We start from the raw sequence: 11,758 nt of genomic DNA on the forward strand, positions 1-11,758 counted from the left end.
CGGGAAGAAAGCCTTGTCAGAAGCACTCTGCTATGACCCAGATGTTGAGCAGCAATTTCTTTAGAAAACACCTTCTTTGAGGAAAACTTGAAGGAATTTTGAGGTCAGATTTTTTTTAAATTTTCTTTTTAGATCTTCTGCACACTGATTGGTAGTCCTGTTGTGTTCAAGGACACCTGGAAAGGTAGGATTTGTTTTGTCCCACTCCAACCCATTCTCCTATTAATTAATGGACTGTATCAGCCTTACTTGGGTTTAGAGGTCAAGATTTGAGTCATAAATATGCTGACACGACAATACCAGATGTGCACTGTGTCCACACATAATGTACATGAGTGTTTCCTTTTATTAAACCATTAGCAACAGTCCATTACACAGTACACACACACACACACACACATTTTCTGTCTTCCTCACTTTGTGTGTGTGTGTAAGACACTTTCATTTGATTTTCTTTTGTGCACTTTGTATTACTCATTTGAGAAACATGAAACGTGTATATGAAATTGATATCTAACAGTTAACATAGAAGCTCCATGTTATCTTTCCTTAACACCTTGTAGGCCACACTCAAAATGCATTTTCTCTCATTTTATATAACTAATGGTTATTAATGGTAAATAGATTGTATACTACTGTGTTATTAATCAGTAACTTATAAGTAATTACTATTAGTTCAAATGTTTGGGTTGAAGACTGTGTGCCACTTATCATTTAAATGTGGTAACGATGCAATAATCAGAATCATTTTTTTTTGTCCAGTAGGCCTACTACATATATTACTCAGATATGGGCATAAATAAACACAAAGCTAACGTTTAACAACAAACCATTTAAACATTACAATATAGGCTACATTATTGTTATAACACTGAATTAGGCTGATAGATAATTTTTTTGTTAAATCCCTCAAAGAAAGTAAGTGGCCAAGGGGATTTCTCACAATCTGGCAACCTAAAGTTTTCCTTACTAATGGCTCTATGAAGCATTAATCTTCAATTAAAGGGTTTATAGTCAGAATGTATAAAGAGCCCCTTATTATAGTGTTAGGCTCTGAAGAGAACAGGTTTCTAATGAGTGCATCACTTAACCCGGTATCCCAAAAAAAATTAAGTCTTTGTTCTTTCAGTGTACAACCTTTTCTAAACGCAGAATAACCTGTAGTCATCGTTTCACACTCCCTTTGTTAAATCTTCCATCGGGACACTACACCAGGCTACTGTAGGTAATTTGATGACACTCCCTGCCACTGCTGGTGATTTTTCATTATATCGACTCTCCGGCAGAGACCGACCGCGCCTGCGCTCCTTGCTCCCTTTACCCGAACAAGGCTTCACCAATCCAGGCTCTGGCTCCATCCCCGGCTCGGCGTCTCACAGGCCACACACTGCTAACAACTCGCCCTGGCTGTCCAGTAATGGGGAAGTGATAGCAGGAGGGAGGGAGACGCTGCTGCCTGTGCTGCCTGCTGCCGCCTGAGAAGCCGTGAGGAAGTTGGAAGGAGTGAAATCGAGTCCGAGCCAATAAAGCCCAGGACCCCGAACTGGACCGGACCGGACCCCTCCACGCAGACAGTCGGACAGACAGACAGACACACATCCTACCTACAGTTCCTGTTGTTGAGTAAAGAGAGAGCGCGTGCAGTGATGGAGCGAAAGGTATGGATGCTCCTGTTCTGCTACCTTGTGTGTGATACATTAGCACGTTTGTTTTATTCCACATCACTTTGCCTGGCTCGCGCTGAGTCTACGCCGCTCAGCCCAGCTCAGGAGCACCGCAGCCACCATTGAAACTATTCTTTATATATTTTTGCTTGATCCTGTAGGCGCCTTGCCAACCGGATTAGTGCGCAATGGAGTTTTTCTGCCCGCTCGATTTGCTGTAATTTATTGTCCATCTAAAAAATATATATATTTTAATATAATTCCTACATCATGATGTTTTCAAACTCATTCCACCCGCACGGTGCACAGTGTATTGTTGGGGAGTGTGGATGTAGCCTAGGTTGTTGGGGGAATATTATTTACTGTAGCGCTACTGTAGCACTCAGCCTTTCTGCATCATCACACAGCACACTGTATAGTTGCAGCAGGCAGCACCTCGCCCCCACCACCACCTCCACCACCACCCCTCCCCGTTTTTTCCAGCCGACGCAGACACCAGCGCGCCTTGTTAACCTTGACTCGTGTGGGAAACAGACACTTGAGGAGTAGCCTATAATACAGAGGAGGAGGAGGGGGGGATGCACGGTAAAGCCCTAATGACCATCTTCTAGATCTCTTTAGGCCTGACTTTATTTGATTCATTCACCCATCTCTCCCTCCCTCCCTCCTCCCCCTCCCTCTCGTCGTTTTTTTAAGGGTGCACACAATAATTTGATGGTGCTCTAGGCCGCACAGGAACCCCTCTCCACACACACACACACACACACACACACACACACACACACACACACACACACACACACACACACACACACACACACACACACACACACACACACACACACACTGCAAAAAGTCTGCAAGTGTGTTTTGGACCCTGCAGGAAAAAGTTTCAGTTCCCCTGTGTTAATCTGCTGTTGGCAGCTCTGTGGGTGCACACAGGAGTCTGGGGTGTATAGACACACATACTTGAAGCCACGCATCTAGTTTTGCTGATCCAAAGGAAAATTTCCAATTTTTTTAATAGCTTGCCTGGCAATATTTCACTGGTTTCTAGGTGTTTATAGAGCTGCAAAGACCACAAAGAGAAAACACCAAGCATTTGTTTTGGCCTTCATAGCCCATGAGAGTCAGACAAGTAGATCAATACCACTCTCATGTCTGTACATTACATTAGCTGAATGGGCATCTACAGCCAGTTAGCCAAGTAGGTATGGTGTATACTCTTCTGGTCTTATCTCTGAGCAGAGAAACATTTCCCCATTATGTTGCAGTGTTCCTTTAAAAGAAATGTGTTGCTCTTTGCTCATGAATCATATGTAGGATTGGTGACTGCACTGCACTGATATCTGCCTCCCAAAGGATGTGAATCACTGTTGCTCTGTTTTCTCACTGCCTCACATCGGGGAGAAGCAGCCTACATACATTTGGTTATTTTTCGCCTATACCGTCATCTCATCCCTCGTCTCCGATGCATGATGACTACAAGTCACTGAAGACTAAAGTCGCTCTCTCGAGGAGCTTGTGAGGGAAATGTTCAGTCAACATGTTTTTGTTGACAAAATCACTGAAAGCAAATTCACTGCAAAAAAAAAAAGTGTTGGCCTCTTTGGCAGGTTTGGGCCTCTCCATTGGTCTATGGTGCAGGACTGCTGACTTATGGAGGACTTGGCGACTCAGCTGCTTTTACTGATTTTGCAAAGAGCACCAGCAGCATGTGCACTTCAAGTTTGATGATCAAAAAGCGCATAGACATAGGGCATTTTTGCTCAATGATAGTCAACAAAGGAACCTCCGTAAACACCATTTATTATAAGAAAATTGCTGCATGTGTGTTGATTTTTCCATAAATGTAGTCCCCAAGGAGGCCTTTCATTCATTTATCCTGTGTGTTAAGAATTCTTTCAGATAGCACATATCATTTTTCCACACAATGGAGCAAGAATGTGCAACCACTTATTCTTCCCTTCTGACCAGCTTTACATTGAATCATAGTCTATATGAGCTTGTTGCATGAATGCTGAGATGCTTTTTTCAACCTATTATTTTCCATAATCGTGTGATCTTTGTCGCCTGTAAAAGAGTTGACTAAAATAGCTACATTTCAAAGCGCAGTCTTCCCTGACCCAGCTCTTGGCACAGTTATTCAGTATATGGAAACTAAAGGAGAGCACTGCCATTAGTATGCAAGGTGCCGTCAAAGCTCCGCGGAGGTCTGATAGATAGAGGATCAGCTCCTTTTACAGTCTGCTGGCTGCTTGACCTGACTTTTTAAGGAAAGCCGCACAGGAACCCCTCTCCACACACACATACACACATACACACATACACACACACACACACACACACACACACACGCACACATCTCAGTCACACTGTTCAGTCATGTTTGAAATTTAGTTTGGGGAGCCTCATCAAACGCTATCTGATCCCGAGTTTTTAAACTTCATTTTTCACACCGTTTCTCCGGTGGAAAGTGAGATGGATCAGCAGACTGGAAGCTGCGCACATTGGGCTGCTTTGTTTCCTCAATAGCAGGTCACCCAATTAAATGTTCCCTGGCTTTGTGTTTCGTTTGTGTTATATTTGCTGGGGTATAATGGACAATGGGGCACTTCCTTTTTTTCTTCATTTTAATGGGGGGGGGGGGGGCTGGTGAGGAATGTGCCGGCTCAATGGCAGAAACAAATGAGCTTACAGGAAAAAGTAATTTCACTAAATGTTATAGAGCTGAGAACATTAGCCATTAAATGAATATTTAAGTTTAGAATCCAGTCATCATTTACCATCATTGCGGTCTTATATGATACTAAAATAAAAAAAAATTTGCATTTTGGAAACTAAATATTTATCCTTTCACAGTTTAATTGCTGTTTTTCACTTTAATATTTAATAACCGAGTAAAAAGCCTGCATTACCTATCAGTTGTTACATTGACAATAAGCTGCTAGATATTCTGAAAGTTTTATTTCAGTTCTTCTGAAAACCTCCTATATGATCTATAATAAAAAAAAGTATAGCAATGCAGCATTCAACTCTGACATAATGCAACATACTGTATGGCTGCTGCTGTATCCAGAGGTGCACAGCTCTGGCTTATTTTACACAGACACAGTATACACTTAAAGCCGCAATACTGAAGATGAATGTCATACAATTTCCAGTCTTTAAATAACACGTTCCACACCGCCCTCTGAACCTCCACAGTGTCATTTACACAGCCAGATTATAGATTCTTATGGTTTTTCTAGTCGAGCGCGTTGTAACCTAATTAACATGTTGCCCCCCCTTCGGCCTCCCAAAGGATTATTAGTTTTTTTAATCACTGTTATCTAACCTAAAGGCAAGCATTGGCTGTGTCCTGTGTTTCTCCTTTCTGAGTTGAGTCTTACTCTCATTCATAATGCAGAGTTAGTCGCCTAATGAGATTGTGCGGAGACAAACAGTCTGGGTCCTAATGGTGCTACACAGTTCACAGAGAGACTGGTTGACCCATTTAGACGTGAACGCTCAATACTGCGACATGGTCTCTGTTGGTGAGAGTGGTGAACATTTTAAGGTTAGATTTCAATGTTACACGTGTATCAGTGTCATAGCTGTGATGTGAAAAAGACATGTCACTTCCCTTTCAGTTAGCAAACGCTTTAAATCATTAATGTAAAAATAATATTATAATTTTAAGAGCTTTTTTTTTTATTTTCTTCTCTGGATCAGGCCTTAATCAAAGTCAGTAGCATCAATTTACCCTTGGCATATACAGCTCTGGAAAAAATGAAGAGACCACTCCAAATATTCAATGTCTCTCGTTTTACTATTTATAGGTATAATGTTTGAGTAAAATTAACATTTTGATTTTATTCTATAAACTACTGACAACATTTCTACCAAATTCCCCCCCAAAATATTGTCATTAAGAGCATTTCCATTAAGTAATGTAACGATGAAGATTTAAGAAAAATCCAGACTTATTTTTTTTCCAGAGCTGTATGTGTTGTATGACTGCTACTAACAAATTAAGGAATAATTGAAAAATATATATATATGACGTTTTCAAGTGTCTAGTTGTTGATTATAAATGTACGTGCACAAGATGATAAATGTATGCACACGTGAGGCAAATAAAAGCAGCAGATCCTCACATTTGAAAATATCGAAAATACACAAAATAGTTACAGATTCATTTTCTTACCACTTAAAAAATCAAAGGGATCCACATTGAAGTTTGAAACCATTTATGTGTTAGAGCAAGTGGATTGTGTTATGAACATTTGTGTGGCTGTTCATGAAACTGAAAGTGGTTTTCATTTGGTGTTTATAGCCTATAATATATTATCCTTTGCAGGGTTCGACATAACCAATTTTACTGGCCCGGGCAAGTTGATTGGCCAGTCACTGTCCTGCCCAGGCCAGTTACGGCCAATCACAGTTCAGTATCTTTTTGTAGAATACATCATGGTTCATTGAAATGTGTGCAGAAAGTCGTAATGAAAGCAGCGTTTATTTAAGACTCATTATAATATACATAATATATCATAATCATATCTTTTTTAATGAAAGGCCAGTGGACATAGCCTACTATGCATGGGCGTTTTGACAAGCGGGCGCTCTCTCGCTCCGTTGGCAGAGCTGTAGGCCTACCCTCCGATCCGCTCCGCGAGCGGGACAATACCGAGAGCCAACTCAATATTAGGGATGTGAACGACTTATTAAGATCGCGAGTCAACAAATCAATCGACTTACTTTGCCCCCTTTTTTTCTTCCCACAGCAGAGGTGCAGACAATCAAAGTGAAAACTGCGCTTTTCCTTTAGCTGCCGCCGTAAACAGTATTTGGATCATAGCGCTAATGGTAGCCTAATACAAATGAGAGGCTTTATTTAACCGCTGTGAATGCGGGGGTAGGCGGCTCACTGTACAGTTCCTATAGTCGCGCAGTTTGTTTGCCGACATGGCCCTGTGTTTTAAGGCTCGAGACATACAAACAGAAGCCTTCCCCATTGACATCGCTAACGGGGAGAATATCCCCGGTTATTATTTTAATAGTCAAACCGCGGAGTTCTTCCGCGCTGCGGCTCACTCACTCACTGGCGAAATCTCACGGTGAAACGCTGTTTCTAAGGTGATTTAACAATAACATCATAGTCTTAGACGAGCGTTTAAACTTATGCTGCATATTTTGCACTGCACTGTTTTTCATCAATAGTTTGAAAAAATTGTCCCACACCGGACTCTTATGTGACGCTGACACTTCATGCAGAAGTGACGCTCCTGCAGCGCGCTCACAACCACGTGAACTCGCATACAGTGACATCTCACATTAAAAAAAAACGGCATAACCCCCTGATTTTCGGATTTCTATTTTTAAAGTCGACTTGAGCTCAAGTGGAAAACATTCACGTCCCTACTGCATATGGAGAAAGTGATAAACACTGCCTACTAGGGGTGTGAACGTTTACGAAAATGCCTAACCGTGTACACGACAAATTTTTTTTCGTGTACACGGGTTAACCGTGACGTCATTGTCCTCGTGCCCCCGCCGTCTTGTAGGCGCGCGCGCGCACACACACACACACACATACGCGTTCGTTCGCCTGTAAACACACAATTGACATGAACTACGCTCGTTTACACACCTCTTATAATAGGTCCATGGTACACACACACACACACACACACACACACACACACACACACACACACACACGTTCGCCGTCATAATCGCGCTTCATTCATTTCCTGATTATCGCTTTCTACATGTCCACGTTAAATGCATGTTGAACAGGTGTTATAGAGTTCGGGCTACTTACGAGCGTAGTTCACGTCAACCGGGTAACTTTAATCTTTAGGTTATCTTTCATCACTCTTCCGTGGCTGTGAGTCGAGCACCAGCACGGCGACTCCCCGTGTGTGTGTGCACCGATACACACACTCACTCACACACACTCGCCGAGGGACAGACAGATTCTCGGCAGACTAGCTTTTATCCTCCCCAATTAGTTTATTAGTGATGTAAAATCAATAAACGCGTGTCTCCAGAACATATTTAAAAACTTTGAAATTTGAAAAAAAAAAAAAACGGTTTTCGTTTATTGATTTTTCCTAAACGGTTATGATTTACTAAACGGTTGCACGTGTACACGTGTACACGTGCACACCCCTACTGCCTACCACACCTCTTATTTTTCCCTATGTTTGATCATGACTTCTGCAGGTGAACTATTCATTAAACTGCCCAAATTCAAGAATAAAAACACTCATCAAACTACTGGACTTTGAAATACTGGCCCACCCCTTCCACATACTTTCAGTTGTAGGCTTCAAATTCAATATGTTTGCCTGGTTTTATGTTATGTTTATGAGCAATATCAATATTTCATATCATTAACTAAAATAAAAATAACCAAATCTAAAAGGGAACTTCTATACTGTATTATAATTAGTGACACAAAATTACGGAAAAAAAACTGTGTGCAGGGCCAGTGAAAATATACAAGGGGCCAGTAAAACTCGGATCCACTGGCCCGACGGGCAAGTGGGAGAAAAAAAGTTATGTTGAACCCTGCTTTGTACCATAGCCTGTGTGGGAAGGTTTTTTAAATTGCACCGAAGAGGGGTTTATGGATTGTGTTCGTTGACTAGGGTAATCTAAAATGGCTGCCTTTTTTTGGGTTTCATCTTGTCGTCTTGTTGGCAACGCCTGCAAATTGATGCAGTGAAGTGACATATGTATTGGTAGTTGTTAATGTTGATTATTGTGTCGTCCAAGTGCAAATATCGAGACCGCATGGACTTTGAAAGCACCACACGAACTGTGGCATTCACTGAGGAACAACACACCTCCTTATACAACATTACATTGCAAACAAAGGACTTTACACTCTGAGAAACATAACACAAAAAGCTTTTGTTTTTCTTGCATGCTTCTACAATAACAATGTACCTGAACACAACTAACTGCAGAAACAGATGTGGGACTTCTGTTTATATACAGTAACAGACATTTCTACACATAGGTTACCTATGTGGCATGAGACATTGTATGTATATGTATAAGTTAATGTGTGTAAGCATACATTAGCAAAGTATTAGCACCCGTGTTTTGCTTTTCATTTATTACAATAAGTTTTAGCTAATCATCACACAATTATCTGGCCCTTTACCAAACCCTACCATTAAGATGAAGGTTTGTAGGCTACAACTATTTCCTCAAAGGCTCCTCTTACCATCTAGATGGAAATATAATCGTTCTGTTTCAAGATAAACTCAGTAAGATTTGACATTAATATGTATGAATTGCCTTGGCTGATCTCCTGTGTTGATTACGGTAGTGGTTGAATTTCAGGCTAACCTCTCCTCTATGTGTGTCTGAATTGTATCTCTTGGATTTGGTCTCGATACGGCCCTGGCCTGCACATACCAATCCTGCCCTCGTTCTGTCGGCTCTCTTTCCCATCGTGCACGGCTAACACTTAGCTTGGATGGAGAGTGGGAAAGAGGAGAGAGAGAGAGAGAGAGAAAGAAAGGGGAGGGGGTTTTCTAGTGGAGGAATTACTCTGCCAGTTTTATTTATCGTCCCCCGGAATTGTACATGGTAGTTGATTCAGGGTTTATTCATGGGAAGTGACTGTTTTTTTTCGCAGTGTATTTGCATCAAAGTAGAGCCCGGTGCCCTTCAGTGCTTCAGAAATTTGGATTTTCTTTTTTTAATTTCACACTTTGAGCTCTGGAATAGCTCCTCTCTCAATTTACCAACTGCTGCCCCAGTTTTTTGAAGTAGCACTGGCACCGTTTGCGGCGTTGCTCTCTCGCTATTGGCTCTCAGCTCTGGACGCAATGCAGATTATCCCCGTTGTCATGGCTACAGCAAACAGGAAATGCCCCCGGAGCAGGTAACGCTTAAGGCCTTGTTCCGGTGTGTTGCTCGTTGGGGAGAAAGAAAAAAAAAACTCTCTCTCTCTCTCTCGTCTTTCCATCTGCTCCTACAATGTCTCTTCCAAGAACCTGAACCATAAAACCCCTTTCCTGGATAAAGACTCTTTGTCCCAAACCCGCCCTGAAATCCCAAGGTCGACCCTAAACTCCTTATCTGCCTCTTCTTAGGCCTGTGTGCTTAACGTGGCTATGGTGCTTCTGCAAAGCTCATTGGCCCGTTTCCCTGCTGTACATTGTACCAAAATCACTTTGATCGCACAATATCAGCAGATGCCCTATTATCCTCAGACACCATGGGAGACTTCTCTCTCTCTCTCTTTCTTTCTCTCTGTAGGTTCCTCTTGGTTACACATGCCGAGCCGCAGAGAAATGGGCCCTGAAATGTACTTCTCCTCTCTCCTTAATCCCCCCCTCTGCGAAAGGTGGCGGGTTCTGCATGGCTTTGTACAGCCCCCTTTGATGGCGGGCGGACGGCCATTGAGTTGCTTTCCCAGAGCTCTGGCCTTTTGAGCAGCTTGAGCTGGGTTTTGTGTGCAGCTCTTAAACTGAAGAAAGAAGGAGAGAGAAAAAAAGAGAGAGAGAAAGAGAGATAGAGAGGGGCCCTGTGTTGGGAGGGAGTCAGATTTTTACTCTGTGCCCTCGGTACAGTGCGTATATTCCCCCTAGTGCACCCCATCCGTCTGTGACAATAATGTTGACGAGGGCAGGTTCCTGGATTCTGGTATGTAAACGTTACCACTGGGAACTGAGCATTATACAGCAGCTCCGCTAACATTTTCAGCCTTTGCGTATAGGCAGCCTACCCCTCCTCTCTCTCTCTCTCTCTCTCTCTCTCTCTCTCTCTCTCTCTCTCTCTCTCTCTCTCTCTCTCTCTCTCTTTCTTTTTTTGGGCTAAGTGTTAAGAGATTGCAGGAAAAGAGGCTACAACCATCTATGTATGGATTTCTCTTGCTTCTTTTTTCCTGCTTTCTCCTCAATATTGAACCTGGTGAAAGAAAAAAACATTGAGTGCAAAGACGCCACTTGATTGATTTTCAGGTAAATTACTCTGCAGCAGTTCACTAATCACCACAAAGACCTTAAAAAACCTATTTTCACCCAACCTTATTTCTTACCATGTCCATGAGTGATACTGCCCCACGTTAACATGACATTTTCTGTTGGTCATTCCATCTTATTGAAAGACTTTTGCAATTCTGTTTTCGTCCTGTTTTTCTCTAGCCGGTTTAATGTGGAGAAAAGGTCGATGAGGTCGTGTGCTTCCTTGCACCAATCAGAGTTCAGTAGCGGTTGAGTCTAAATCCTTCTTGGGGGTTGCGTACTCATGTTGCCTGTAAAATCCGATCAAATAACACACACACACACACACACACACACACACACACACACACCCCACTACCACACAGTCCAGATCAGAGCCGGCCCGAGGCATAAGCGAACTAAGCGGCCGCTTAGGGCCCCCGACTGCCTGGGGGGCCCCCTAAAAAAAAAAAAAAAAAAAAAAAATTTTTTTTTTTTTTTTTTTTTTTAGTCTGTGTGTTTGATATTAACATCATACTATGCAAATGTGAGTTATCATACAAAAAAAAGGAATACAATGTTTTGGTCTAGATAATTAATAGCCTAAAAATGTAATCAGTTCATCTGGGAGGAAATCCGAAATTATCTGATCATGTCACGTTCACATCCATGCACAGTGTGTATTGAGTTTATTTAAAAACAATTGGAAATGGGGCTGCCCTCAGTTGCCCATGCACTGTGTATAGTCTATAGCCTGTCAGCCTTGGCCGCGTTTCCCAGAATCGATCGTTCTTTGGGGCCAAAGAAGGGTCGAAAGAAGGGTTCGCCAAAGAACGAGCGTTAAGATACGGGTGTTTCCCAGATGCCATCTTAAGTGCCTTCTTTGGAGAACGCGTAAATTGAAGCGAAAGAAGCTCTTTGGTGGGAGCTGTCCACCGCGGTCGTGCTGAAACTGAATAAATCGATGCCAGGCGAATCGATCACCCACCTCTTTATCAGCGCATAAGTCACACACAGCGCCCCGTGGTCTCCCCCACACAGGTGGAATTAGGCTACGCATGTAGGCTAACGTGTGTGTGGGTGCGGGTGTGTGTGGCAACAAGTGTATCAAAGTAGTAATCAAGCCCATTAGCGCATATATAC

The sequence above is a fragment of the Ammodytes marinus genome, assembly GCF_949987685.1.
Source record: "Ammodytes marinus genome assembly, chromosome: 21".
Lineage (NCBI taxonomy): Eukaryota > Metazoa > Chordata > Actinopteri > Uranoscopiformes > Ammodytidae > Ammodytes > Ammodytes marinus.